Below are 6,000 nucleotides of genomic sequence, written 5' to 3' on the forward strand. Positions count from 1 at the left end.
AACCAAAATAAGATGATAGACGATTTAGTAACAAGAAAATGAAATTCTTCTTGAGGTATAAGAAAGGACCAAAATGTAATTACATGTCACTAATTAACCATTTAATATTATAAGTTTGGTATGTTTTTATAAAATTAATTAATCTCTAGAGTGATTAAGCACAGCACAAACAGCCAGCCCCTTCCTCCTCCTCATAAAATAAAATAAAAATAAAAATAAAATAAAAAAATTACACCGGTCTCCTTTGTGTTTTGAACAAATTACACACTTTAATACTTTGACCTGGGTACTCAACGACACCACTAGGTTTTCTTTTCGGTAGAATTTTTTTATCAAGTTTTATAAAATGATATTTTTTTTTCCTTCTTTATATAAAATGAAATATAATATAATTATAATATAAGGGAATTACTAATTTTTCACACCAAAAATTACTTTTCAGTCGCTGAAAAAAAGTTTTTTTTTTTTTTTTTTTTTTTTAATTGTTACTTACACACACAGGCATCCACTGAGGTCTAGAGAGAGATCAAAATAATAAATGCTAAATGGCAATATAATATATCAAATGAAAAAAAAAAAAAAAATACAACAATATTTCTTCACTAGTGAGTATGAACCTCCTTCACACCACTAATATGCCATAGTAATAAAATACATGTATCGGTTTTGAATTTTGAATATAAGAGAAAAAAAAATTATCTTTATTTATTTTAAATTTAAAATAAACAAATATCATTTTGTTATTGTGCCACAGTGGCGGTGTTCAAAAACCAAAGAATGAAAAAAAAAAAGATGATTCTTATATTTGGGCTCCTGAGACATCAGGTTGTTTCACAGTTAAATCTGCTTACCACTTAGCTATGTCTTAGCATTGTCATACTCCAGTTGGTGAGGGGGAAATTTGGAAAGAGATTTGGCACTATAAAATTCTTCCTAAAATTAGTCATTTCTTGTGGCACTGTTATTGTGATGTTCTTCCATTGGGTTCCACACGTCTTCATAGACGTCTCATTGATGATGCGGTGTGCCCTCGTTGTGGTGTGGAGGAGGAGAATATTCTCCATTTCTTTTTTAAATGTCCTCACTCCTTGCAGACTTGGAAGCTAACTCCCCTTCGCTTGGATTTTTCTAATTTGATTGTGAATTCTTTTTCAGAGTGGTGGTTGAGCCTTCATAATATTGCTTTTGGCCGTACGACGCGAGTTTCTTTGATGAGCTTGATTTCCTTTTGCTGTTGGTTTTTATGGAAAGCTCGAAACAGGTTGATTTTTTAGGGTGAACTTTGGAATCTTTCAATTGTGGCCTCCAAGGCATTCCAAAGTTTCTAGGAGTTTTTTCATTCGTAGTAATGTTGTTTGAATGTGCATTTGACTCCCAAACCTTCTGTTTCCCCTCTTTCTTGGTCTCCTCCCCCTTTAGGCAAAATCAAGTGCAATGTTGATGCATCTTTTTTCTATTCAGCCGGCCTTGGGGGTGGGGGAGCTATTTTCAGAGCTTCAAAAGGTTTGGTTCTTAAGGCAATACTTTTAAAGCAATTTTCGGCTTCATCTCCATTGGTGGCTGAAGCATTCGCTTTTAGACTTGCTGTCATGTGGGCTCGTGCTTTTGATTTTCAGAATGTATGGTTTGAATGTGATGTTAAAAATCTTGTGGAAGCTCTACAAGTGGGTTCTTGGTGCCCTTCTGTCATCACCCCATGTATCTATAATATTCGCACTGATTTAGACCTCTTCTCGTGAGTTAAGGTTTCTCATGTGCAGCGGCAAGGAAATCGAGGAGCCCATGCCCTTGCATCACTGTCCTCATCTTGCTTGCGTGCTGATTTTGTCATCTCTTGACTTCCGGAGGAGGTGCTTAAGTTTGTGGATTTGGACTACTGTCCTTTTCTCTGCTAGTTTTTTTCTTTTGTTTGCCAGGAAAATAAAAATAAAAAAAAATAAAATCCTTAAAAATCAATAAAAACCAAAATAAGATGATAGACGATTTAGTAACAAGGAAATGAAATTCTTCTTGAGGTACAAGAAAGGACCAAATTGTAATTACATGTCATTAATTAACCATTTAATATTGTAAGTTTGGTATGTTTCTATAAAATTAATTAATCTCTCAAGTGATTAAGCACAACACACCACACAAACAGCCAGTTTTTTTAAAAAAAGAAAATTACACAGATCGCTCTTGAGTTTTGGACAAATTACACACTTTAATAGTTTGATTTTCTCGAGATTTGACCCGAGTACTCAAACAACACCTCTAGATTTTCTTTTCCGTAGAATTTTTTATCAAGTTTTTAAAATGATAATTTTCCCTTCTCTTATATAAAATATAATATCATATAATTATAATAGGGTCAAGTATAGAAAACACCTCTAAAGTATGCTTATAGTGCATATCACACACCTCATGTGCAAAAAACACCCCTAAAGTTTCAAATTGGTGCAAATAGGTCCTTCTGACAAATTTAAACCCTAAATTGACTAAATTACCCTTACTGAACCATTTTATAAAATATATAAAAATAAATAATTTTATAAAATGACTAAAAATGTCACTATTGGAGGATGTCCCTCTCGTGCAAAAAATACCCCTAAAGTTTCAATCTAGTGCAAATAGGTCCCTCTGAAAAATTTAAACCTTAAGTTGACTAAATTACCCTTAATTACTGAACCATTTTATAAAATATATAAAAATAAATAAATTTATAAAATGACCGAAAATGATACTATTGAAGGATGCTGACAATGGACAAGTAAAGATAAAAATATAAAATAAAAAAAAAGTATAAAAAAAAGTAAAGATAAAAATAGAAAATAAAAAATAAAAATAAAGTGTAAACTAAAGAAAACAAATTTTTTCCAAACTCTAAAAATCAGTGCATATTGATATTGGAATTTATTATTATTTAAATAGTGTTGGTATGAAAAAAAAATTAGTAGAAAAGTGTAAACTGGAATTTCAAAAAATTCAAATCCTTATTCTGCAAATTTTCAAAATTTAAATAAAAAAAAAATGTTTAGAGATATATATAGAGAAAAAAGTTTTTTAATATATATATATATATATAAGGTAATATGCACATAATACCCTTATACAATGAATTAGTAGCACATATATCCCCTTAAACATTTTTGGAAGAGTAAAAGGGCAAAACGGGTATTACAACACTAATTTATGTCAAAGGGGTATTTTTGCACCATGTGAAAGATTAGAGGTATTTTTTGCACACTTTTTTAAATAGGGGGTGCAGAGTATACTTTAGGGATGTTTTCTGTACTTGTTTCAATTATAATATAAAGGTATTATTGACTGTTTACAATCAAAATTACTTTCCGACCGCTGAAAATCAGGTTTAGAGAAATGTCAAAATAATAAACGCTAAATGGCAATGTAATATATCCACCAAAAAAAAAAAAAAAAAAAAAAAAAAAAAAAAAAAAAAAAAAAACAACAACAATACTTATTCACCAAAAAGAAGGAACCTCCTCCATGCCACTAATATCACGTAGTAATAAAATACTTTGAATTTTGAATATAAGAGAAAAAAATTAAAACTAATTTTTTTTTTCTTTATTTATTTTAAATTTAAAATAAATAAATATCATTTTGTTATTGTGCCACAGTGGTGGTGATCAAAAACCAAAGAATGAAAAAAGAAAAAAGAAAAAAGAAAAATAAATAATACGGAGTACTTCCAACTCAAATGTTACATTCTAAATTATTTTTTTTTTCTTTATTTATTTTAAATTTAAAATAAACAAATATCATTTTGTTATTGTGCCACAGTGGTGGTGTTCAAAAACCAAAGAATGAAAAAAGGAAAAAGAAAAATAAATAATACGGAGTACTTCCAACTCAAATGTTACATTCTTTCCTTCATTAAAATAATATAAAAGACACGATTATAATAGTACTTTGCTTGAGGAATAATTTTTCAACTACTAAAAAATAACAGAGCACGCACATAACCGAAGTGGGGTCAACTAGTTGTGGACTAGTATTAAAGTTGCCTAACAACCCACCTGCCCAAACTTAAACCTTGTGGATGGAACAAATAGCAACATTAGGGGTGCAAATCCTCTGATGTAATTATTCTTGCTGGGCGCAAATTCTTTGATGTAATTATTCCTGCCGTCTTTTGCTGTTCATTTTCTTGTGGCCTTGGTTTGGCCACATATTTCTTTATAAAACAGACACTAAATTTGTGTTTGACAATTATACCATCATTTATAAGTAATATTTCACCACCATTTATAAATAACATTATAGGAATATAAAAAGTAACATCACTATTTGTAAAATAGAACATCACCACTTAGGTAATATATAAGTGTGTGTGTGTATATATATATATATATATATACATACATATACAAGAACGTTATGTGGACTAGTATTAAAGTTGCCTAACAACCCACCTGCCCAAACTTAAACCTTGTGGATAGAAAAAATAGCAACATTAGGGGCGCAAATCCTCTGATGTAATTATTCCTGCCATCCTCTGCTCATGGTTTGGCCACATATTTCTTTATAAAACAGACACTAAGTTTGCGTTTGACAATTATACTACCATTTATAAGTAACATTTCACCACCATTTATAAGTAACATTATAGGAGTCTAAAAAGTAACATAACTATTTGTAAAATGGAACATCACCACTTAGGTAATATAGAAGTGTATATATATACATATACAAGAACACTTTGAGACTAAAATACCTGAATATATATAAGTATATATATAACATCACCATGTTGAATTGAGTTAGATTTATGTGTGACTATTAGTTTTTTAATATTATGTAAATACCTTTTTCTGATGGTGAAGGTGGTGAGTGTGGTAATTAATATTAAACTGTGACGACCTTGGTTTTTAGGCCAGCGTGTCCTGTGATGAACCGAAGGTTGACCCGACAACGGATTGAATGCGAAAGCGAAAATAAAAAACAAGACTCTAAGAAGTCAAAGTGACCTTCCATGAGGTCGTGGAACTCAATAAGAACTAATGCGGGAATGAATGATCAGAAAAAGACCGAACAGGCCCCCTAGGGCAAAATGGTCATTTCTGAAAACTGTAGATTCGGGTGCCACCGAGCACACCACTAGAAAGACAACGAAAAACTAATCAAGATGGACTCAAGAATCGCATGATTCGGAGTCCGGACGAAGAAGAAACGGCATGACGAAGAAAAACGAGCACTTAAGGCAAAAAGGGTAAACTGGTAATTATCCAAGAAGAACCGGGTGCAATCGAGCACACCGTTGGAAAGACAGCGAAAAATTAGTCAAGTTCAAAAAAAAAATTCACTCAAATCGGAGTCCGGACGAAGGAGAAAAGCCCAAAAGAAGAATTGATGTCGCGGCGGCCCGACGAGGGGCCATGACAGCCTCATGCGCATGCCCATGTGCGCGCCCATGCACGCCGCGCGCGCTAAGTGCACCATGGCTGGCAGCAGCAGCCCAAAAGCTGCTATGGGGTTATTTTCCAGAAAAATCCAGATCAGAGACTGAATTTGGAGGCTTAGATGAATTTTTTTGCAAAAACACAAAGAAGAAACCCCCCTCAAAATCGAGTTTTTTACGTGACTCGTGAAGAAAATCGAAAAAAACTTACTGTAAAATGCCCAAATTGCCCTCCCAAGAAAACTGGTCCAAAGGGTCCAAAAAGCTGCTAAATTTAAAAACTGAGAGCTGAACTTCGGATGCGATTTCCGATGCCAAGATGACATTTTTTGGAAAAACACGGAAAAGAAACCCCCCCTAAAATTATGTTTTCTATTCAACCATATTGAAAGAAGAAAATAAAACCACCGTGAAAGGTCCATAATGCCCCTAGATCATAATATACAAAAAAAATGAGAAATGAATTCACAAGAGGCTCAAAACACAAACGATAAGGTTTTGCCCGGAAACGACTATGCACGCAAACGTAACTTACCTATTTGGACGTGCTACAATGGTCCATGACTTAAATATACCACCGATACAAAATCCGACCCCCC

Source organism: Cornus florida, unplaced genomic scaffold (assembly GCF_030987335.1).
Source record: "Cornus florida cultivar Cherokee Brave unplaced genomic scaffold, ASM3098733v1 CherokeeBrave_3.0.0_Hap2_Chr09, whole genome shotgun sequence".
Taxonomy (NCBI): domain Eukaryota; kingdom Viridiplantae; phylum Streptophyta; class Magnoliopsida; order Cornales; family Cornaceae; genus Cornus; species Cornus florida.